Below are 26,027 nucleotides of genomic sequence, written 5' to 3' on the forward strand. Positions count from 1 at the left end.
CCCCCCTAAAGAGACCATTCACCTTCTGTTTTTGAGTTCCCTCAGCACCACCAGTGAGTCCCATCACACAATAAGCTCCTCAGCAAAGATTTGAACTTCTGACCCTGAATGGGTCAGTGGGCTTACGTTTTGTTTAGAGGTACCAGATTTTGTGCTTTCAAGACACCTGAAATGTTAGGGGATAGAGATTAGGGGATCTGTACCTCTGGGAGATAGTCCCCTTATTTGACGAACAATGATTTTTCTCCTTGCCCTTCGGCAGATGAAGAAAAACATATCTAACTGGGTGCAAACAGATGAAGAGAGGCATAGGGTACTCCCAAGACTGGCATTATCTCGAAGCAGATAGCCAGACAGCAAGCAATATGCTTGGGGTAGTATCTGCAAACACTCCCTGCTCATCAGCTGGGGCAGGATGCAGGGTGGGAGGTGCTTGGGAGACAACGATGAAGCAGACAATCTCTGGCCTTGAGGGGCTTGCAGTCTGGGAGAGAAGACAGACTGTGCAGGAATAACTGTGATGAGATGAACATTCCAGGTGAGTAATTTTGTAGCACAATGGAAACTCAAGTGGGAATATCCTTAATTCTGAGTGTGGGGGCTAGGGGATGGATAAGGCTTCATGGAGGAGATGGGAAGGAACTGAACTGGCCTTGAAGGATGAGTAAGAGTTAAAGAGGAAGGGAGAGAAGGTCAGAAAGGCAGAAGGGGCAGAATGAGGACAATGAAGATATATTCTAAACATGTCATCAAAAATGAATTTATGAGAAAGAACAGAGTCCTGGGTCATAACTAGCACCTGCACAGCTCGGTAAGCAACTTTCTTGTCTTCTCTGAATAGCACATCTTTCCCTCAAAATGGACAATGATAACTGATGGGCTTCGCAGAGGCAGGGGAAAAGTCACAGATGGACTTGATACTCCATCAGAGTTGGATTTATCTCATGTATATCCATCACAGTGGTCACTTGGGAGCAAATCAGAGTTGTACTTGCTTAGAACCTACTGATTCATTTGTTTCCGTGTTTGCTGGATACCAGCGTCTCCTGAGCACTCCTGGGTAGCAGGCTCTGGGGGTGAAGAGATGACTGAGACTGAGCCTCTGCCCTCAAGAAGGGGGTAGGGAGGCAGCTGGGCAAACAGGCCATTCTAATGCTCTGTGGTAAGTGCGCAGGCAAGAGCTAGCTCCTGGAGTCCAGAGGGAAGACAATGCAAAGCTGTGCTCTCTGAGTCAGCCTCGAACTGCTTTCCCTGTCTCCCCGCCCTCCCTGAGTTTTCTGTCCGAAATTCAGATCCGATCATGTCATTCCCTCGGCTTAAAAACCATGGTTGGCTCCCCACTGACTGCAGGACCTCGTCCAAACTCTCAAGCGGAACATACAAAGGCCTTCACAGTCTGGCTCATCCAACTCCTCCAGTCTTATCTCACAGTCCGGGCTGGGCTCTGGCCCCCTAAACTGTAGCCACACTGAACTGGTGTGTCTCTTCCCGCTCCTCTTTATCTGGTCAATTCTTCTGCTTCCCTCATGCTCCTGCTAAATGTTGCTTCTCTGCTGCACTGGCCCCAACTCCCCCTGATGGAGAGAGTTCCTCCTCTGAGTTCCCACAGCTCGCAGTCGACCTCTCTATTCCAGGCCTTATCGCGTGAGAGTGAAATTGTTTGTCGATGTGCCCATCTCCCCCACTAGGCCAGGTTCTCCTCAAGGCTGGGAACTGGGCATTATCCTTTTCCTTCTCCTGGAGATTTGGTCTGGGCCTGGTACACAGTAGGTGCTCTGTACACCTTGGTTGAGTGAATGAATGACTCTGACATGTGGCCGCTTGGACCCAGTCATTGTCAGCAGCTGGCCTGACTTAACACGAGCGATGCATAAAGAAAGAAGGGCAGCCAGAGTCTCTGGAAAGCAGGCAGCTCTAGTGACATCGTGGAAAAAAAAAAAACAACAACAAAACCAAACTGGAGCTGGCGGAGACAACGCTCCCACTCAGGCTTTAACAAATGACTCTCCCTTCTGAGCTGCCCCCTCTTGTCTGCTCTCCCATTCCCTTTCGAAAAGCCAGTCACTGAAATGATTCTCATTATTCATGGTCGGTGGCATATCCAGGAAACACTTAGTTTACAAGCAATTAAAATCCGCTAAAATAGATTTATGCGGGTTGAACCTGATCCTGCTGGTAAGAAGGCAGTAAATGACTTACATCTTGGAGGGGGATTTGCTTCCTGAGGTTGCTCTTTATCACTCTTTTATCTACTGGACGAGTTTGGTGCTAACATGGCAAACATCTGGAGGTCCTGCTCGAGGCAGGTGTGCAGTGAATGGGGCGAGGCGCGTGGAGATGGCAGGCAGAACTGCAGCCAGCTGTCCGGGAAATGTGTGAACACTACCTCTGCCCATACCCGCCCAACCATGGTGGGGGAAAGGCTGCCTCAGCAGCCGGGAGCTTGGGGCAGTGGGAAAGCTCCCAGCACCGTGATCAGAGGCTCAGCTTCCACTCACACTGGAACCACTTGGAATCACTGAACCCTTCAAGGTTTAGTCTCCATACTGGTAAAAGGCAGACACTGATCTCTACCCTCCCCACTTTAAAGGGCTGGGTATGAGGATCGATGGAAAAAGAAATTTTGTGAAAAGCTCTAGAGGCTAGAGAAATAGAGGTTTCACTTTCATTACAAAAACTCTAACTGGTCCCTTCCATGCTCTAGAAGTGGTTAATGCTCGTCAACAGATTAGCAAAGGTATACTCAGGCAAGTCCTCTAATAGTTTACTTAAAGAGTCCACACAAGGATGCTTCATTACCTTGCCAGCTCAAACCAACAGCGTTTTAATGTCTCTCTAATGAAGACAGCGGTCTGCAGCTAAGCAAACAGGCCATTTGGTCGAGAAAAGACACAGGGCAGCAAAGGTCTAGCACATGGGGTCCAGGTATCCCCAGAGACTGTGCGCCATCCTTCCCCATGGCAGGCTCTGCTTCTTTGGGATGGACTCCAGGGAAAAAGGGCTCCTTCTGCTGCTCTGGGAAACCTAGAACATGTAGTTAAGCCATTCAGTGGGCCAATATGATTGGTGCAAAACTGAGAATGAATGAAATCGAAATGGCATATTTCAGCAGCAGCTTTGGAGCTAAGTTCAGAGGGACTACTTAAAGTCTGGCCCAAAAGCACGATTGGGGAATCAGAGACCATGGAAAATCAGTAAACTATGAGTGACGGTTGAACTGGAAGCCTTAATTTAAATTATTCAGGCCTTGAGATACTTTTTTTTTTAAATGGAGGTACTGGGGATTGAACAGGACCTCATACATGCTAAGCACATGCTCTACCACTGACCTATACCCACCCTTCGGCTTTGAGATACTTTAATGGAAAGTAAATTGGGAGTTCGAAATTTGCAGATACTAACTACTATATATAAAATAGATAAACAAGTTTCTTTTGTATAGCACAGTGAACTATATTCAATATCTTGTAGTAACCTATAATGAAAAAGAATATGAAAAGGAATCTATGTATGTATATGTATGACTGAAACATTAGCTGTACACCAGAAACTGACACAACATTGTAAACTGACTATGCTACAATTAAAAAAAAAGAAAGAAAGTTATGTAGCCTACATCTGAAAAAGAATCCTGGGTTCCTTCATGCTCTGTCACAACTCCCTGCCTTTCTGGTCACCATTCCTTTTGCACAGAATGCCCGGCTCTCCCTTCTCAGCCAAGACCATCTCCTTCTTACTCATCTTTCAAGACCCAGCTGGAACGTAACCTTTTTGAAGTCTCTGCTGACTCCCCAAAGGAGAGGTCTTTGCTCCCACCTCTTTGCCTCCACCAGGTCTTTTACAGCCCCCTGGCCTCCTCTGACATATTTGTTTACACACCCTTCTTCACCGTTTGGACAGGAGTGTAGCTTTCAGGGGCAAGGACCAGATGGTAGCCTTACTTAGCACAGAGCTGGGACAAAGATGGGCCTCACTCAAGGCCGGCTGAATGGCTGAGCATTTGGGCATACGTGCACTGGCCCCATTTATCAGGTCTGCACAGGACCCGATGGGAAGGCTCATTAGGCAGCGATTTGCTATGGTAGACCTGCTTCTTCCACACTGCTTTACCTGATTAGCGACTGTTTTGGTGCTAGCAAGCAACAAGAAACCTGCTGGCCAAGGCAGCCAGACGATGGACCGATAAGGCAGGACCTGGTCCAGGCAATTATCTTGGTTCCCACAACTTGCAAATCTGGCCTGGAAAAGGGCTGCCCTCCACCCCTACCCCTCAACTCTCCTGTGCCTGCTTCTCAGGAAGTTGCCCAGCAGCACAGACAGCCTCATTTCATACATTTGAAGATTGAAAATGCAGCCATGACCAGAGAGGCAGGCCTAACGGACGGAGCCTGACCCACCCTCAGCTCCCACAGAAGCTCTGGCTTGGCGGCCACAGCCTCCGGTTCTCCTCCTGGTTCTGCTAATGATGAACTCGATAGTTTTGGACACATCGGCTCATCTCACATTCCCCATTCCCCGAGTGGGGAGAATAATGAAGATGTTGCATGGACTGAGTCAATAAAGAAGCTTGACTGAGATCCCTGTGGACGGGGGAAGCAGCACTTGATGCTGGCAGAGCCTGCGGGCTTTTGTTGTTTTGGTTGTTTCTGTTTGTCAGTGAATCATTCTGCCTCGAGCCCAGATGTGCAGCCCTTGGAGAGGAAGAGAGGAAGGGCAGGCAGGCAGGCACCTCCGGCCTGAGCTGCAGCAGTCAGTGCAGACGGAAATGGACCGGACTGGATGCGACGGGATGGGATGGATGGGACGGGATGGGAGGGGTCGGGTGAGACGAGATGGGATGCTCAGTGGCTGGCTTGCCAACAGCTGGTCTCCTGTTCCCTGGTAGGGACCAGGAGCCGCAAGCTCTGAAGGCTGTGCATACTGAAACACAGTACTGAAACGGAAATCAAATTAAAGCTCGTGACAAAGTCAATCTGACACATCTTTAATGATACACATAATGATTATTGTGCTGTACTGTAATTAGGCATAATGGTAAGCAGCTCTCAGGAATGCCTGCAATTACGATTACTTTTACACAGCTGAACCAATATCTCTGAGGTCTGCCAGGATGGAGGTGGGGACGGGGGTGGGGGTCTGGATAGGAGGCAAGGCATTTCTTTGGTTCTCCTTCTTCTCCCTTGCCCACCTCTCCATCCCTTATTGGGGAACAGATAAAAGATCTGATGAGGGGTTTGGATGGCTAGCCCCTTTCTCCAGCCAGGGAGAGGCCACCCTAAAGCTTCTAAGACTAGGGAATCTGGAATGTTCAGAGGTGCTTTGGGCTGATTAGTCCCCACTTCCCCATGAGGCCTGAAATTCTACCAAGTGTCCTGAAGCCCAAAAAAGTATATGACTAATGTATAAATCATGTTTGGATCCTGGTTTGAACAAATCCCTGCAGAAAGATAGTTTTGAGGCAGTTGGGTAAAACATAACAGTGGACTAGTATTAGATAGTATTAAGGAATTATTAATTTGTCACCTTTGATAATGGTATTGTGGTTATTTAAGGAAAGGTCCTTATCTGGTGGAGAAACATACTGAAATATTTACAGATCAGCAACTGTGGAATGGCATGGGACCTGGATATGCTTGAAAATACTTCAAGGAAAAAAAATGAGGACTACAAGAAATAAGAATGGCAGAATGTTGATAATTGTTTGAAGCTGGGTGATGGGTATATGGGGGTTCATTATACTCTTCTCTCTGCTGTGGCTGTTTGAAATTTTCCATAACAAAAAGTTAAAAAAAATCTGTACCCTAGAGTGCTCTGACAGTGATTCAGACATTAGTGAAAATTAGTTTGATCATGCTAACAATACCTAGCAGATGCAGGCAGCTCTCCAGACTGGGATTTGGGATTGGCAGAGCAGGGAGTGTGGGCAGGTTGGAGGCCTGGCTCGGGTAGAGAAATATGTGGGAGGAAAGAGGGAATCTGAAGGGTCAGGGACAGTCTGAAAGTTCTGGGAGAGAAGTCCAGGAGTGTAGGGAGAGAGGAAACAGAGCATAATAGGGGCTCATGTCCACCTGTTAGGGTCCCCGCTTATCTGTAAGTTCCTGGGGGTTGGGTATGTATCATAATCCTCTCTGTCTTCCCCAGAGCTCCCAGGACATTCATTTATTCACTTATTTTTTCATTCATTTATTTGCAAATATTTATTGCATGCCTACAATAGCTAGGCAGTACAAACATGTGTACGTGGTAGGCAAAGGAGATAGAACCATGAACAAGTGAACAAAACCAAGTCCCTGCCCTCAGGGAGCTCACATTCCAAAGGGAAGACACAGACAGTGAATACACAGCAAGGAGAGACTCAGATGGGGAATAGTGCTGCAAAGAAAAATAATGTCGGGTAAGGTGGAGAGGGAAGGTTGAGGAGTTGTTCAGGAAAAAACCTGCCTGGCATTTAGGCCCTTATGAGCTTTCCCAGGTCCCGCCTGCAGCCTGGCTTTCGGTCATGTTGGACTCCATGCCTGAGGGTTCCACCAAGGACTCCTGGGCTCTTGGCCTGTGTGTATGCTTTAACCTCATTCTTGACCGAATTGTCCCCTCCTATCCCTGATGACCCCACATTCCTCTCTAGGTCCTACCTCCTCCAGGAAGCTCTCCCAGGTCCTTCCCTTCTCCCAACTCCACACTCTCACCTTCGTCTTCTTTGATCTCCATCACCCTTGCGTGAATCTCTACTACAGATTATAATTCTCTTCCCAACTAGACTTTGAGCTCTTGGAGAAGAGTCTGTCTTTTAAAAAAATAATTAATTTTATTTTTAGGGTTTTTTTGGGGGTAATTAGGTTTGTTTATTTAAATGGAGGTACTGGGGATTGAACCCAGGACCTCGTGCACACTAGGCACACGCTCTACCACTGATCTCTACCCTCCCCCTGAGTCTGTCTTTTTATAACTATATGGAACAGGGCCTAGAACACAGTAGGGATCCTATACATGCTTAATGAATGGATAGATGAAAGAATGAATATGCTCCCTAGCAGAACATCAAAGAGTTGGGAAGCCTCCTCACCCTAAATCAAATGCTAGGGAAGTTGAGGTGCTAGTGTAGGCTCAGATATCAAAGAAAGAAATGGGATCATTATACTTGAATAGGTATTACACTCTATCATGACGATGACAATGATGATAATCATATTCACACTCAACATTTATTGCATCACTCTGGATCAGACCATTCAGGTTTTAATTTTGTCTCTATCGTTTCCTAACTGTGTGATTTGGGGTAGGTTATCTAAATTGTCTGTGCCTCAGTTTTCTCGTCTAGGAAACAGGGATGATGATAACTGTATATATTAACCACTATATATAAAATAGACAAAAAACAAATTTCTTCTGTATAGCACAGGGAACTGTATTCAATATCTTGCAATAACCTTTAATGAAAAAGAATATGAAAATGAATATATGTATATATATGCATGACTGCAACATTATGCTGTGCACCAGAAATTGACACACTGTAACTAACTATACATCAATAAAAAAAAAACAGTATGTATTAAAGTGAGAGAAAGTTCTACAAAGTACTTAGAATAGTACCTGGCATACAGTGAATGGTATATAAGGGTTTTCAATTATTATTTATTACTGCAAGACAGTGACTGCTAAATGTGTTATTTATTCATTCATGCACATTGAACGCATGCCAGTTCCAGGCCCTGGGGAAAGAGTGCTTTCATGGAGCTTATATTTGATCTAACTTTATCCTCATACAGTACAAGGGAGGTACTGTACATATCACCATTATATAAAGAAAAGTGAGGCTTAAAGCTGTTAAGTAACATGTCCAAGGTCATAGAGCTCCTAAGCTGAAAATGAGGATTCTATCTCTGGTCTGTGTGACTCTAAAAACCATTGCTCTAGACCAGGGGCTGACAATCTATGGCCTACGGAATTATTCACAAGTGGTGTATTTATAAGGTTGTGCAACCATCACCACTATCTGATTCCAGAACATTTTCATCACTTCAGAAGGAAAAAAACATACCCATTAAGCATTAACTTCCCCACCCTCCTGCCCACTAGCAACTGCTAATTTCCTTTTTGTCTCTATGGATTTGCCTGTTGTGGATATTTAACATAAGTAGAATCATATACTATGCAGTCTTTTGTGTCTGGCTTCTTTCACTTAGCATATTTTCAAGGTTCATCCATGTTGTAGTGGGTATCAGTACTTTATTCTTTTATTCCTGGATGAATAATATTCCACTACATAGATATACCACTTTCATTTATCCATTCACCAGTTGATGAATATCTGGGTTGTTTCTACTTTTTGGCTATTATGAATAATGGGGCTATGAAATTTTGTATACAAGTCTGTTTATGGCTATATACCTAGGAGTGGAATTTCTGGGTGGTTTGTTAACTTTATGTTCAATTTTTTGAAGAACTACCAGACTCTTTTCCAAAGCCGCTGCACCATTTTACATTCCTACAGCAATGTATGAGGGGTCCACTTTCTCCACACCCTTGCCAACACTTGCTATTGTCTATATTTTTGATTATAGTCATCCTAGTAAGAGTGAAGGAGTATCTCATAGTTGTTCTGGTTTGCATTTCCCTAATGACTAATGATGTTGAACATTTCCTCACTTCTTTATTGGCCATATCTTCTTTGGAGAAACGTCAATTCATATCATTTTTCCCATTATTCAGTTGTGTTATTTTGCTTTTTATTATTGAGTTATTGAGTTGTAAGAGTTTTTTGCACGGATTCTGGATACAAGTCCTTTAACAGACATATATCTGCAAATATTTCTTGGAAAAATATTTGCAAATATTTCTCTTATTCTGTGGGTTGTCTTTTCACTTTCTTGACAGTGTTCTCTGAAGCTCAAAGGTATTTAATTTTGATGAAATCCAATTTATCTATTTTATCTTTTTAAAAAAAAAAGTATGATAAGAGCACTATCTGTATTTTCTTTGGTAGCTTGGGTATTTGGCATTATACTGAAGAAATGAATCCAAGATTATGAATTTTACACCTACATTTCTTCTAAGAGTATTATAGTTTTAGCTCTTACATTTAGGCCTTTGATTCATTTTGAGTTAATTTTTGTATTTGGTGTGAGGTAAAGTCTAACTTCATGATTTTTGAAGGTAGATATCCAGTTGTCCTAGCAGCATTTGTTGAAAAGATCATTCTTTTCCCATTGAATGGTCTTGGCTCTCTTGTTAAAAATCAATTGGCCATAGATATATAGGTTTATTTTTGAAATTTCATTTCTATTCCATTGATCTATATATCTCTCTGTGTGCCAGTATCACTGTCTTGACTATTGTAGCTCCACAGTAAGTTTTCTTTTTTCTTTTCTTTTTTCTTTTTTAACATTTTTATTGAGTTATAGTCAGTTTACAATGTTGTGCCAATTTCCAGTGTAGAGCACAAATTTTCAGTTATGCATGAAGATACATATATTCATTGTCACATTCTTTTTTGCTGTGAGCTACCACAAGATCTTGGTGCAGCCACTGTGGAAAACAGTATGGAGATTCCTCAAAAGACTAGGAATAGACTTACCATATGACTCAGTAATCCCACTCCTGGGCATATACCCAGAAGGAACCCTGCTTCAAAAAGACACCTGCACCCCAATGTTCATAGCAGCACTATTTATAATAGTCAAGACATGGAGAAAGCCTAAATGTCTATCAACGGATGACTGGATAAAGAAGATGTGGTATATTTATACAGTGGATTACTATTCAGCTATAAAAATGACAACATAATGCCATTTTCAGCAACATGGATGTCCCTGGAGAATGTCATTCTAAGTGAAGTAAGCCAGAAAGAGAAAGAAAAGTACCATATGAGATTTCTCATATGTGGAATCTAAAAAGAAAAAAAAAGAACACAAATATAAAACAGAAACAGACACATAGACACAGAATACAAACTTGTGATTGCCAGGGGGAGGGCAGGGTGGGAAGGGACAGACTGGGAGTTTGAAATTTGTAGATACTGACAGGTATATGCAGAATAGATAAACAAGATTATACTGTATAGCACAGGGAAATATACACAGTAAGTTTTAAAATCAGAAAGTGTGAGTCATCCAACTTTGTTCTTCCTTTTCAAGATTGTTTTGTATATTCTTGATTCCTTGCATTTCCGTATGAATTTTAGGATTGGCTTGTCAATTTCTTTAAAAAAAGAGAAAAACTAGCTCAGATTTTGACAGGAATTATGTTGAACTGGTAGATAAGTTTTGGGAACATCGGCATTTTAAGAATATTAAGTCTTCAATCCATAAACACAAGTCTTTTCATACATATAGGCCTTTAATTTCTTTCAACAATGTCCAGTAGTTTTCAGTTTATAAGTCTTATACTCCTTATATTAAATTTATTTACAAGCATTTCATTCTTTTTGATGCTATTATAATAGGAATTATTTTCTTGATTACATTTTTGATTGTTCATTGCTAATGTATTAAAATACAATTGATTTTTGTATATTGATCTTGCATCCAGCAAACTTGCTGAACTTATTTTTTTAAGAGCAATTTTAGGTGCACAGCAAAATTGAGAGGAAGATACAGAGACTTCCCATATACTCCCTGTCTCCACACAAGCATAGCTTCCCTCATTAACATCATTCCCCATTAGAGTGGTACATTTGTTACAATTGATGAACCTACACTGACACATTGTTATCGTCCAATGTCCACAATTTGCCCTATGGACATTCCATAGGTTTGGACAAATGTATAATGATATATATTCATCATTATGGTACTACACAGAGTATTTTCACTGACCTAAAAATCCTCTATGTTCTGCCTATTCATCTCCTTCCCTTTCCTCAACCTCTGCTTTTATTGTCTCCATAGTTTTTCCTTTTCCAGTATGTCATAAAGTTGGAATCATACAATATGTAGCCTTTTCAGGCTGCTTCCTTCACTTAGTAACATGCGTTTAAGATTCCTCCAAGTCCTTTCATGGTTTGACAGCTCAGTTCTTTTTAGTGCTGAATAATATTCCATTGTCTGTATGTACCACAGTTTGTTTATCTGTTCACCTACTGAAGGACATCTTGGTTGCTTCCAAGTTTTGGCAATAATGAGGAAAGCTGCTCTAAACATCCACGTGCAAGCTTTTATGTGGACATGTTTTCAAAACCTTTGGTTAAATACCAAGGACTGCAATTGCTGGATCCTGTGGTAGGTGTATGTTTAATTTTGTAAGAAACCACCAAACTGTCTTCCAAAGTGGCTATACCATTTTTGCATTCCCACTAACAATGAATCAGAATTCCTGTTGCTCCACTCCTTGCCAGCATTTGGTGTTGTCAGTGTTCTGGATTTTGGCCATATGAACTCATTTTTTAACTCTAATTTTTTTTTGTGTGTGGATACCCTAGGATTTTCTACATATAAAATCATGTCATCTGAAAATAGCAGCTTTACTTTTTCCTTTCTCACCTGCATGCCTTTTATTTCTTTTTTTTCCCAATTGCCCTGGCTAGAACCTTCAGCACAATGTTGAATAGAAGTGGCAAGAGTGGACATCCTTGTCTTGTTCCTGATCTTAGGAGGAAAGCTTTCAGTCTTTCACCATTAAGTATGAAATAAGATGTAGAGTTGAAGAAGTTCCCTTCTGTTCCTAATTTGTTATTTATGATGAAAGGGTATAAAATTTTGTCAACTAATGTTTCTGTGTCTGCTGAGATGATCATGCTTTTGTTTTTTATTCTATTGATATGGTGTATTTCATTATTTAATTTTCAAATGTTACAACAACTGTGCATTCCTGGGATAAATCCTATTTCGTCATGGTGTATGATCCTTTTTACATGTTGCTGGATTTGGTTTGATAGTATTTTGTTGAGGATTTTTGTGTCCATATTCATAAGAGATGCTTGTCTGTAGCTTTCTCTTCATGTGATGTTTTTGTCTAGTTTTAGTATCAGGGTAATATTCAGCTCATAAAATGCATTGGGAAGTATTATCGCCTCTTCTTTTTTTTTTTAAATAAAGGATTGGAGTTACATCTGTAAGTGTTTGGTAGAATTAGCCAGTAAAACTATATATGCCTGAGATTTTTTTGTGAGCTTAAAAAATTATTAATTCAATCTCTTTTACTTGTTATAGGTCTAGTCAGATTTTCTAATTTTTCTTGAGTTAGTTTCTGTAGTGTGTGTCTTTCTAGGAATTACATCCATTATATCTAGGTTATGCATTTTATTGACATACAGTTGTTCATGGTATTCCCTTACGCTTCCTTTTATTTCTGTAAGGTTGATAGTAACGTTCCCACTTCCATTTCAGATTTTAGTAATTTGAATCTCTTCTCTTTTTTTCCTCCTTGGTTGGTCTACCTAAAGGTTTGTCAATTTTGTTGACCTTTTCAAAGAATCAACTTTGGTTGCATTGATTTTTCCTCTATTGTTTTCCTATTCCCTTTTCCACTTATTTTTGTTCTAACTTTTATTATTTCCTTTCTTCTGCTTGTTTTGGGTTTAGTTTGCTCTTCTTTTTCTAGTTTCTTAAGGTGGAATTTTGGGTTATCGATTTGTGATCTTTCTTTTTTTTAATATAGACATTTACAGTTACAAATTTCCCCCCAAGCATTGCTTTCACTGCATTCAATGAATTTTAGCACGTTTTGTTTTGGTTTTCAGCCATGTCAAAGTCTTTTCTAATATTCTTTGAGATATCTTCTTCAACCCATTGGTAATTTAGGAGTGTGCTGCTTAATTCCTACATATTTGTGAGTTTCCCAACTTTCCTTCTTTTCCTGATTTCTAATTTCACTCCTTTGTATCTAATTTCATTCTAAAGTACTTTGTACAATTTCAGTCTTTTTAAATTTATTGAGACTTGTTTTATGGTATAATACATATCCTATCCTGGAAAATGTTCCATGTGCACTTAAGAATGTGTATTCTGCTGTTGTTGGAAGGTGTGTTCTATAGATGTCTGTCAGGTCTAGTTGTTTTACAGTGTTGTTCGAGTCTTTGATTTCCTTGTTGATCTTCTGTCTACCCATTATTGAAAGTAGGGTATTGATGTCTCTGACTATTACTGTTAAATCATTTATTTCTCCCTACAATTCTGCAGTTTTTACTTCTGGTATTTTGGGGCTCTGTTGTTAGGTGCATATATATTTGTAATTTTTATATATATTTTGATGCCTGACACTTTTATCATCATAAATGTCCTTCATTGTCTCCAGTGACAATTTTGTTTTATAGCCTATTTTGTCTATATTAGTATGGCCACATAGCTTTCTTTCAGTTACTGTGTGCATGATATATCTTTTGTCTTTTATTTATTTATTTTTTTACTTTCAACTTATGTGTGACTTTGAGTTGAAAGTATTTCTTTAATGGACAACATATAGTCTGAGCATGTTTTACTAATCCATTTTGCCAATCTCTAACTGAATGGGAGTGTTTAATTAATTTAGATTTAATGTAATAACTGATAAAGCATGGTTTACATATGTCACATTGCTATTTGTTTTCTACACCTTATACATTTTTGTTCCTCTATTCCTGCATTACTACCTTTTAAAAATTAAATAGATATCTTCCAGTGTACCATTTAAATTCCCTTGTTACATTAAATATATTTAAATGTATTATATATAAATGTATATGTGTGTATATATGTGTGTATGGGTGTATTTTTTCCTTAGTAGTTGAACCAGAAATTACAATTAACATCTTAACTTTTAACAGTATAGTTTGGATTAATACCAAGTTAACTACTTAACCTCAATATTATGCAAATACTTTGCTATTATATAACTCCATTCCTCCACCCCTCCTTTATGCTGTTATTGTCATACAAATTACATTTTTATATATGGTGCACTTACCAAAGCAAATTTATAATTATTATTTTTGCAGATGTCTTTTAAATCATGTAGGAGTAAAAAAGAAACAAAACTACATTTGTGCTTTTATATATACCTATGTAGTGACTCTTACGGGTGGCCTTTATTTCTTCATATGGATTCAGATTACTATCTAGTGTCCTTTCATTTCAGCCTTAAGGATTCCCTTTAGTATTTCTTGTAGAGTTGTTTTAGTATTTCTTACAGCATAAATTCTCTCAGTGTTTGTCTTTTATCTGTGACTGTCTCAATTTTCCCTTTATTTTTTGTTTTGTTTTGTTTTGTTTTTTGGTGGGGAGGTAATTGGGTTTTATTCATTCATTAATTCATTCATTCATTTAAATGGAGGTACTGGGGATTGAACCCAGGACCTTGTGCATCCTAGGCATGCACTCTACCACTGCTATACCCTCCTTGCTCCCCTTTATTTTTGATGAATAGTTTTGCTAGATTTAGGCTTCTTGGTTGACATTTTTTTTCTCTTTCAGCACTTTGAATATCTGGCTTCCTTGGTTTCTGATCAGAAGTCAATTGTTAATATTATTGAGGATTCCTTGTATATGATGAGTTTTCTCTTGCTGCCTTCAGGTTCTCTTTATCTTTGTCTTTTGGCAGTTTATGATGTGTCTCAGTGCAGGTCTCTTTGTGTTTATATTACTTTGAATTAGTTGAGCTTCTTGGATATGTAGATCAAAATCTTTCATCAAATTTGGGAAAATTTGTGCCATTATTTCTTCAAATACTCTTTTGCCCCTTTCTCTCTCTTCTCTCTTTCTTGGACTCCCATTATGTGTATGTTAGTACACTTGATAGTGTCACACAGGTCTCTGAAGCTTTGTTCATTTTTCTTCATTATTTTTACTTTCTGTTCTTTATACTGGATAATACCAATTGAGCTGTTTTCAAATTTGCTATTTCTTTCTTCAACCTGCTCAAATTCACTGTTGAGCTCCTATAGTGACTATTTCATTTCAATTATTGTACTTTTAGACTCCAGAATTTGTATTTGCTATTTTATAAATTTTATCTTTTTATTGATATTTGTTATTTGGTGAGAAACTTTTTCTCATACTTTCCTTTAATTCCTTGTGCATGTTTTAAATAGCTGATTTTAAGTCTTTGTTTAGTAAGTGCAATATCTAGATGTCCTCAGGGACAGTCTATATTGATTAATGTTTTCTAGTATATTGACTGTACTTTCTCATTTCTTTGCATGTTTTGTAATTTTTGTTGAAAACTGGACATTTTGAATTATATAATGAGTTAACTATGGAAATCAGTTTCTCCTCCCCAGGATTTGTCGATAATAGTGGTGGTGTTTGTTTAGTGACTTTTATGAATTAATTCTGTGAAGTCTGTATTCTTTGTCAAATGTGGCTACTGAAGTCTTGACTTGGTTAGCTTAGTGGTCAGCTAATGGTTGGACAGAGATGTCCTTAAATGCCTGGAACCAGTAAGTCTCCCAGTCTTTGCCAAGAGGTTCTGTGTGCATGTTAGGGGCACACTTTCAATATTCAGCCAGGCAGTTCATAACTTTTTCTTTGTACTTCACTTGTGCACAGCTTGAAGGTCAGTCAGAGGTGAGAGCTTAGGTGTTCTCAGGTCTTTTCTGAGCATGCATATAGCTCTGGGCATGCACATAGCCCTGTACATGCATGTGCCCCTCTAGATTCCCAGGAATATGTTGGAGCTTTTCAAAGCCCCTAAGGACATCTCATTCCCTAGCTTTTCCTTTTAAGGTTTTTGGTTAGCCTAATGTTTGTCCCAACTGTTATCTACTGGTTCAGGCAGCTGTGAAGTCAGTCATTTGCTTTTAACTGTTTTTGACAAATTCCCCAGGAAGAAAGTTTTCTACACTGAATGAGCTCTTGAGTCAGGTCTAATGAAGAAAGCCTTGCAAGTGGGGTCTTTCAGGGAACCACCAGACAGGTCAAATAATAATTCTCTGGGGATGAGGCTCTGAAGGAGTTCTAAACACTGTTCGCCCTCCCTCTGGTGGCTTCTAGGTTTCTGGTTTTCACCATGATTGTGGACTGTTGGTCTTCAAGGCTACCACCTCTACCTGTTTTGGTAAATAAGTTTTATTAGAACCTAACCATTCTCATTCGTTTATGTATTGTCTATAGCTGTTTTTGTGTTAATAACAGTAGAGTTGAATAGTGGGACAGAGAAACCATATAGCCTAAAAAGCCTGAACTATTTATCACCTGGCCCTTTACTGAAAAAGTTTTCTGACCCTTGCTCTAGACTAGTGCTGGTTAGGAGAAATATAACATGAGCAACATATATAAATTTTTTTTGAGTAGCCACATTAAAAATGTAAAAAGAAACAGGTGAAATTAATTTTAGAAACATATTTTAACTCAATGTAGTCAAAATATATCATCTCAACATATAATCAGTATAAAATTATTAGTGAGGTATTTCACATTTTTCTTACTAACTCTTTGAAATCTGATGTGCATTTTATACTTACAGCATATCTCAGTTTGTACTAGCCACATTCCAAGTGCTAGTGGTTACCATATTGGACAAGATAGCTCTAGATCCTTGGTACTCAAAGTGTGGTCCCTGGACAGGCAGAAGTGTTTCACCTGGGAGCTTGCAAGAAAGGCACAATCTCAGTCTCCACCCTGGACTTACAGGATCAGAATTTGCATTTAACAAGCCCTAGGTAATTCACATGCATACTGAAGCTTAAGAAGTAAAGGTGTATACCAATTTGCTATGCTACCTTTCTTTGGGATAAATACCCAGTGTATCCAAGGTAGTTTCTAATAGAAAATGTAACTCTCTGGGTAAAGCTGTCATTGTATTCTCTAGATCATGGTTGAATTGTCTGAAAATCAGTCCTGTAAGGTGATTGTGTGCCAGACGCTATACTCAGCACTGTGGGATTTGCTGAGCTGAAGAGGACATGGTCCTTGCTTTCAGGGAACTTACAACTGCCAGAGGATGCCTGGAGAATAATACTCTGCGCAAGAAGTCCAGTTTTCTTTCATATTAAATCCTCTAAATAACTTCTCCATCTCAAATGTAAATGTGGCAGCTAGGCACTGGCTTGCTCAATCAGGCATTCAACTCAAGAGGTTCATGGAACAGAAACAAAACAGTTTCACTCCATTTGAAATTGGCTCACGGCAACGGTCTGAAGCAAACACTCAGGCTTTAGGACAGGAACTCAATGGGTTCTTCTGAAAGGGTAGCAACCCTGTGTTTGTATAACAGGAAAGTTATAACATTCATCATGCTCAGATTCAGGAACTGTGCACTCAAGTCAAGAGAAACCTGACAGTCTGATTTCCAGGTTCCAGTGACTTAGAATAGGAATTCCTATTTAAAGCAAAGAAAATAAGAAATGAGGAAGTGCCAGTCCTTGTTTCTCTGTGTAGGTGTTGACAAGCTATTAAATCATTAGGCTGTCCCTTGCCAGAAGCAGCAGAATAAATCTTGGAAGTTGACAAATGGTCAGCAGCTCTGTGTGTGCCTGCACACTCAGAGGCACACACAAAGGGCACACTGTTTCCCTTGGTTTATCTCCTGGCTGTGTAAATATTTCATCTGACATTTGGATTGGATTCTGAGCTAGTTTCCCACCAAGCTGATGGTTTTTTAATCTGCTTTCATCAGCCTACAATAAACTGTCTAACCTGTCTGCACCGTGCAGTGTACTCTGCCCACTGGCAAACAGAACGAATGGAACCAGGAGATCCCCGACATACTTTTCTCAGATGTCTGAAGATGAGGAATTGCACCCAAGGTCTGCGCAAGCCAGAAACACAAGCACTTGCCTCATGTCATTATACCAGCACCCATGAGTCCTTCCCAGACTCTACCAGTGCCAACAGGAGGTCACGACACATAACTTGGGCCCGCCACCCTATTAAGACAGATCTTTGGCTCAGCAGAATTGTGCCACTGCCAAAGATGAGGATGGCCGTAATCTCATTCATTCTGGTTTGTATGCATGCTGGCTTCTCTTCAGTTTCAGATGAATTCCTTTACTTGTGCAAAATGTAGGAAATGGTGGGATAACCCGAATCACGAATTACTGGCTCAGAAAGCTCCTATATAATAAAAAGAAAGGAAGTACTAATATGCACTACCATGTGATGACCCTTGAAAACATTATGTGGAGTGAAAGAAGCCAGTAATAAAAGACCATGTATTGTGGAATTCCATTCCTATGAAATGTCCAGAATAGGCAAATCTATAGAGACAGAAGGTAGATTAGTGGTTGCTAGGGTTGTGAGAAGAGTGATGGAGATTGACTGCTAGTGGGTATGGGATTTCTTTTAGGGGGGACAAGAATGTTCTGGAATTCGATTGTGGTAATGATTGCACAACTCTGTAAATATATTAAATACCACTCTATTTCACACATTAAATGGGTGAATTTTGTGCTATGAGAATTATGTCTTGATAAAACTGTTTTCCAAAAAAAATTAAGGGTCATTAAATGATTTCTTCCCTCTTCTGCCTCCAAATCTCCCACAGAAACAATCTTCTCAGCCTTGCTATTCTGTGTTCTACTTATAGGAAAAAGAAGCAAAAGCAAGACATGCAAGATGGTAGTAGGAAAGCTACAGGATCAGAAGAGTCTATCCACTCTACTGCCACAGTCCTCTAACATCCATCCATTCATCTATCCATCTGTCTGTCCATCCAACTCTCCAAACACCCATCCATTCATCGAAAGTCTGGTATGTACTAGGTACTAAGCATAGATAGAACATAAGTAAACTTTGCCCTTTCTATTAGGGGCTTATGATAATGATATTCTTAACACTGACTGAGACACCCTGGATTCATGAATTGCCTTTTGAATCATCAAAGATTAAACTATGTCAATTGCAATGTTAGTGTTATTCATATTCCAATTTTGGGGAGGAAATTGGGAATTCAAGGATGATACCCTTCTTTCAAAGTTTCAATGCCTAAAATATAAACTATCCTGGGCAATTTATACTAATAGAAAAACAAAATATTTAAAGAAGGAGGAAAGATGCAAACTTCCTGTTTCCTCAAGATGTTGTAAGCAAGAGTACTTAATGAAAATAGCCAAACCAGAAAGGTGACAGCATGTCTTTCAAGATTTCCTCCTTTCAAAGGAGTTGCTTTTGTGAATCCATGGCATTTATTAAGAAGTGACCTTTTCCTTTTTGTCTTAGTGTAAATGAAGACATAGATCTGCTGGTAATAATTCTGGTGTTAGTGAGTGGAAAGCTGGTATAAAGGAACTCAGTTGCTCATTTCTTCAGGCAGTGTGTCATATGGAGAAATAACATTTGCTCTTTGGAGTCAGGCAGGCCAGGGTTCAAATCCTCACACCCCCTTTCTTTTTTAAAAAATATTTTTGGGAGGAGTTAATTAGATTTAGTTATTTATTTACTTATTTAAATGGCAGTATTGGGGATTGAACCCAGGACTTCATACATGCTGAAGCATGTGCTCTACCACTGAGCTCTATCCTCCCCCTCCCTCAGCTCCCCCTTTCAATTCAGGCCTTCATCATCTCTTTGCTGCTGAGCTGCTCTTCCTATCTCTCAAAGTCACCTTTTGTACAGCAGCCCATGTAAACTCTCAAAATTACAAACTGGATCTTGTTATTTCCTTACTGTCAATCCTTCTTTGACACCACATCTTTGATAGAAAGGTCTAAGCTCCTTAGCATGACTCATAGAACATTGGTTTCATTGCCTGGCTCCAACACACCTCTCCAGCTACATCTCTTACCACTCACCACCTGACATTTTTCACATAATGGTTTATAGTTGCGTAGACACACACACACACACACACACACACACACACACACACACACATATGCACTCACTCCTCTCTCTACTCGGGCTGTTATGCTCTCCGAAAACCACTTTCCACCCCTTTGTGCCTGGATAACAGAATCATTTTTTCATTGAGGGTAGGCAGCAGCAGAGCTGCTGTGAATACAGGCCCTCAAGCCGGATTCCAGGGCAAGTCAGAGCTCTGATCTAGCTTCTTTCCCCTAACTTTGGAAGCTAGATTAGCGGCAGTTGAGAAGATCCTGACAAAAACTGCAAAAAGCCCGTTCAATTCTACCATAAGCTACTTACATTTTTTTTAATTAAAAAAAATCTGAGTCAGTAAGAGATGCAGACAGTATAAAATTCCAGAGGTAGAAAAGGATATTTACTAAAAGAATAAGTCTCTGCTATGCCCTTGACACCCAGTTCCCTTACCAGCGTTTTTGGGACTCTTTCAAGAGATAGACTGCATATGTAAGCATAAAAATATAACTTTCACTCAGTATGGTAACATAGTTTATACACTATCCCGAACTTGTCCTTTCATGTAACCATATTATCTTGGAGATCATTTCACAATGACCAAATCTCTACTTGTAAGCATTTGGATTTTTTCTAAAATTGTTTTTATAAAACTACTCCCTAAGACCTCTTTCACTCTTCTCACAGTGCTTCTGCTTACCAGAAGAGAAATTCTTTTAAAAAAAAACCCTCAATTCCTTTCTATTCTTTTTCATGAAAAATTGCATTTACTGTGATTTTGCTTTCTCATCTCAAAGGTAATACTTTTCATTTGGAGAAAACTTGGAAGATATAAAAGAGCACAAAGTAAAAAAGATCACTCATATTTCTAACACCAGTTAACATTTGAATGAATGTCTTTCTGCTATTTTTTTTCTATTCATGTTGCTGACACTTTACAAAAGGTCTAGTCTCATAATTGAGGGGAAAAATATGTGATAAAATGCAGTAAAAAAGGAATAATGGCTTGCCATGTTTTAGTCACTAAAGCACCCTAAATTTAATGCACACAACAACCTTATGAGGTGTGTACTAGTCTCCTCATTTTACAGATAGGGAAACTGAGGCACAAGAATTGTTCAGCTTAGGAAGTAATAGTACTGGGATTTGAGCCTAGATCTATTGGAGACCAGGTTGTGCTCTTACTCACTGTACTCTACTGCCTCTGCCAGTCTACGGTGACTAGAAAAATTGAAAAAGGGAAGGAGCCCCGCCCTCCCCCCACCCCAGCTTCCCAAAGCCCTGAACTGCCCTGGCGTTCCATTTGCAGTGCTGTGCTCTTCAGAAACTTGCACATGTGCCCAAAGAGACAAGTTTAAGAATGTTCACTGCAATGGAGTAAATTCAGTGGCAAAAAATCAGGACTGATCCACTTGTCCATACAGATGTGAATGGATTAATAAAACAGAATAGCCATACAGTGAGATACCATAGAGCAGTTAAATGGACTGAACTAGATCTATGTGACTGGATCTCGAAAACAACATTGAATGAAAAAAGCAGGTTGCAAAACAATTTGCACGTTATGGTACCATCTGTGTAAAAAAAAAAAACCCAAACATAAAACTCATTGCTCCACCCCTCTCCCTTGATACCATATCTAATTTCTGATTACTGTGAAAATGAAATAGATACACATCAAGTTCTTGATGATGGATGCCTTTGGGGAGTCAGGAGCAGAATAGGACTGGGGATGAGGGTCATGGAAGAGTCAACTTATCTGTAATAATTTATTTTTAAGAAAAGACATAAAGCTGGGATAAAATCTTAACCAATTTCAATTCTGAATGGTGGAAATACATGCCTTTGGTAATTTCTTCTCTGCTAGTAGACTGCATTTAAAAATAATGCTAGCTAATTTTCCTGAGCACTTACTATGTATCAGGTATATTTCTAAGTGTTTCACATGGGTTGAGTCATTATAGCCTTACAAACAACCTATGAAGTAGGTACTATAATAGCTCCAATTTATAGATGAGGAAATTGAGGCACAGAGAGGTTAAATAAATTCCTTGGGTCACACAGTAAGTGGTTGGTGTATCTGGCTCCAGGAACCACTTTTTTACACCTTTACCTTTCTAAAACTTTTCAAAATCTAAATAAAACAGCAGCAAAGCAAGTCCCTAAATGCTGAAGGAATGACAGGTGTGTGTTGTGGGGGCAGTGGAATAAACAGAATTGTGCAGTTGTTATTCTGCCTGCCACCTTCTGTTTGTATTTGCTCTATCAGCCTTGGGGGTGGTGGTAAGAGCTCCACCCTGGAGCTGAGCTAGCAAGAGCTCAGAGTAGAAAGGCGGGGACTTCTCTCTCTTGAGGGAATCAAACCCAAAACTCCACTCTGCCTCAAAAACAAAGCTAAACAACACAAAATATCAGGCAGAGCAAAATGAGATAGGCCAGTTGGGGGCATCACAGGGCAAACACTTCATTTGAGCCTGTGTGTGAACTGGAGTTCGCAGGAGTCAACTAAGCCGAGTTCCTAGATGAGAAAAGGCTGGGCAGGGAGGAGCTGGCAGCCAAGTAGGATAGAAAAACAAGACTGGGAGGAAAGAGGAAAGCCCTTTGACTTCTTAAGGCAGAAGGCAGCAGGTATCTGGGGAGTGAGGAGTTGGGTAGTCAGAGAAAGGGGAAGGTGGGGGGTGTTTCTGTAGTGCTTCCTGCTGTAGCCCCTGGTTTTCATACAGAAATCCCACTAGTCCCTGGAGCCATCTGCAAAGCAGCTCCTAGGCGCCCAGTAAATAAACAGATAGCAAAACAGTGGAGTGGGAAGAGAGGAAGACCGCCCTGCTGGAAAGAGTCTGAAGAACAACAGCGAATCATTTGAACAAGAAACACTGTGAGGTTGTGCTGTGCAGTGCCATGGCGAGGAGCTTAGGACTCCAGAGCCAGCCTGCCTGAGTCTGAATCCTGGCCCTGCCAGTTATTCACTCTGCCAACTTGGGCAAGCCATCTGTGAAACGGAGCTAATCATAGACTTGTTGAGGATACAGATGAGTGAATGCATCTAAAACACTTAGAACAGTGAACAGCACCTTGTAATTACTCTATGAGTGTTCGATATTATTATTATCATCATTATTATATATGAGTATTTACTTGTTTCCAGGCACTGTGGTAGGACCTGGGGATGCAGGGAAGCATCAGACAGTTTTTGCCCTTGCACTTAGTTTAGTTGGGGGCAACAGATGAGCAAATGAATTGCAATGCAATACAATAAAGTCTCAGATAACCACAGATATTCCTCGACTTAACAATGTGGTTATATCCCAATAAACCCACTGCAAGTTGAAAATATCTTAAGTTGAAAGTGCATTTAATACATCTAACCTACTGAATATCATAGCTTAGCCTAGCCTACCTTAAACATGCTCAGAACACTTACATTAGCCTACAGTTGGGCAAAATCGTCTAATGCAAAGCCTATTTTATAATAAGGTGTTGACTATCTCATGGAATTTATTGAATACTGTACTAAAAACAGAATGGTTGTATAAAGAATGTGTCTTAGGGTATTGGTTGTTTCCTCTTGTGATTGTGCGGCTGACTGGGAGCTGCAGCTCGCTGCACTGCCCAGCATCACCAGAGAGTATCATACTGTATATTGCTATCCTGGGGAAAGATCAAAATTCAAAATGTGAAGTATGGCTTCTACTGAATGCATATCACTTTCACACTGCCATAAAGTTGAAAAATTGTAAGATGGATGATCGTAAATCAGGAACAGTCAGTACATGTGTCAGGTGCTATAGGGTCTCACAGAAAGACATGATTGACTATGGAGGGGAGTGGTGGCCAGGGAGGACTTCACAGACAAATGACATGGGAGTTGGAGCTTGAAGGAACAGTAGGATTTTATCAGGCAGCCATTTGGGAGGAAGGAGATTCCTGGGGTAGGAATATCTTGGTCAAAGGCATGGCTGGAACCATGGTTCAGAGCAGTGGTAAAAATAGATTAGGGTCCAATCTAGAAGGATCCTGTGTACTCTGCTAAGAATTTGGGACCTGTAACCTCTGGGAGGATGTGTGTGTGTGTGTGTGTGTGTGTGTGTGTTGTGTGTGTGTGTTGTATTGTGTTTGAAGCAGGGGCATAACATGATAAAAGTTGCATTGCTCAAAAATAACTGACATGAAGGATGGGTTGTGGAGGGAAAAACTGAAGGGAGGGAGACCAGTTGTGCTGCAGTGATGTCTCCATCCCTACATCTCTTTCTCTGGTGTTCTCTTTGTCAACCATTCACTCAGTTGCCCAAGAAAGAACCTTGATTTCCTCCATGACACTTCCCTCTCGTTCAGCCCTACATATAATTCATCAGCAAGACTTGTTGTTCTACCTCCAAATGCATTTGGAATCTAGACCACCACAACAGCCTGCTAACTGGTCTCTTTTGTTCTACCAGTGTGCCTCTCTAATCTATTGCCTACAAAAAGGCCAGGGTGATTAAACACACATACACTGCTATACACTAAACTGTGTCCTCCTCAAATTCATATATTGAAACCTTAACCCCCAGTGTGACTATATTAAGAATAAAGAAGGGGGAGGGTATAGCTCAGTGATAGAGTGCATGCCTAGCATGCATGAGGTCCTGGGTTCAATCCCCATTACCTTTATTAAAACAAACAAACAAATAAACAAACCTAATTACTCCCCAACCCCCCTCCAAAAAAAAGAATAAGGAAGTAATTAAGGTTAAATGATGTCATAAGGGTAGGGCCCTGATCCCATAGGATTAGTGCCCTAAAAGGAGAGACATCAGAACTTGCTCCCATTCTCACTCTCTCCCTCGTGCACTCCCCCTCTCTTTCCCTTTTCTCCTCCCTTTCCCTCTTCCTTTCTCTCTGTGTGCATGTACTGAGGAAAGGCCACATGAGGACACAGCAAGAAAGTGGCTGTCTGCAAACCAGGAAGAAAGCTCTTACCAGGAACAGACCCTACTGGATTTTGATCTGGGACAACTAGCGTCCAGAACTGTGAGAAAATAAATTTCTATTGTTGAAGACACCCAGTCTGTGGAATTTTGTTTTAGCAGTAAGAGCAGACTAATACACATACACCACGCACATGCACGTATGGGCACACACATACACATCTTGTCTTGTCTGTCCTTTGTTTAAAACCCTTCAATAGCTGCCCACTATTTGGTTCACAGAAGTTGTAAGTCCTTGCCATAGCCTAAAAGGTTCTGTAATAACCGGTTCCATGACTACCTCTCCAACCTCACCTGTTATCCCTGGATTTCCCATCACTGGCCTTACTGTCTCTCCTTCAGTTCTTCAAGGAAGCACTGCTCTACTCTCTCCTAAGGCCTTCACACAGGGTGCTTCCTCCGCCCGGAAAGCCCTTCTTCTAGGCTCTTGCTTAATCGCCTCCACTTGGTCTTCAGAGCTCAGCTTTAACCTCAGTGCACTTTCTCCGATGTTTCCCCAGATTAGAGCACCTTTTCATGTCATATGCTCTCAACTTCCTCTACTTCTACTGGGTAGCACTCATCTCAACTGGGTTTAAATAATTAAGTTGGTAACTGAGTTTTTAATGCTATACCTCAGCTGAAGTGTAAGCACTTACGGGTAGGATTCATACCAACCTTCTTAAAACTGGATACCCAAGTGTGTGGCACAAAGTAAGCACACACTACTTGTTGAATGAATGAATGAGTGAATGAGACTACTGTAATGGTCCAGGCAGGAGTTGATGTGGGTATAAACCACAGCAGTGACAATATGGTGACTGGAATACATCTTGTTTGAAAAACAGCCTTAATAACTATACTATGTATTAAGATTTTAAAATGTTAGTAGTGTTAACAAAATTTTTAATTAAGCAAAGAGAAGTCATGCCCTCATGGTCATAACACTTAGTGCTATAGACTGAACTGTGTCCCTCTGACCCTAATTTATATGTTGGAGCCCTAACCATTCAGTGTGACTGTATTTGGAGATGGAGTCTTTGGTAGATAATTAGGTTTATATGAAGGTGGGGCCTTCATGATGGGATTAGTGCCCTTATAAGAAGAGACACCAGAGAGCTTTCTCTCTTTCTCTCTCCCTCCCATGTAAGGACACAGTGAGAAAGCAGTCATCTACAAGCCAGGAAGAGAGCCCTCATCAGAAACTGACCATGCTGGCACCTTGATCTTGGGCTTCTGGCTTCCAGATTGTGAGAATATAAGTTTCTGTTGCTGATGCTGTCCAGTCTATGGTATTTTGTTACGGCGGCCCACGCTGATTAATGCACCTAATTTTGGCTATAGTATTGGTCATTATTTATGCACTGCCTTATACAGTTTTTCTCTAATTGTTTGTTGGGCACAGCTTCTGCCT

The 26,027-nt window shown here is 40.4% G+C and overlaps 1 protein-coding gene and 1 long non-coding RNA gene across 3 annotated transcripts in view; one reads left to right on the forward strand and one right to left on the reverse strand.

Moving 5' to 3' along the window:
• Nucleotides 1-26,027, reverse strand: part of HDAC8 (histone deacetylase 8) — a 209,847-nt gene that overhangs the window by 35,151 nt on the left and 148,669 nt on the right. The window lies entirely within an intron of this gene.
• LOC140691766 (uncharacterized) overlaps nucleotides 400-26,027 on the forward strand; it is a 302,036-nt gene continuing 276,408 nt past the window's right edge. The window contains exons 1-2 of the long non-coding RNA XR_012067437.1: nucleotides 400-538; nucleotides 18,439-18,602. This is a non-coding gene — a long non-coding RNA (uncharacterized lncRNA). The remainder of the gene's footprint in view (nucleotides 539-18,438; nucleotides 18,603-26,027) is intronic.

This window comes from Vicugna pacos, chromosome X, assembly GCF_048564905.1.
Source record: "Vicugna pacos chromosome X, VicPac4, whole genome shotgun sequence".
In the NCBI taxonomy this organism is placed as follows: domain Eukaryota; kingdom Metazoa; phylum Chordata; class Mammalia; order Artiodactyla; family Camelidae; genus Vicugna; species Vicugna pacos.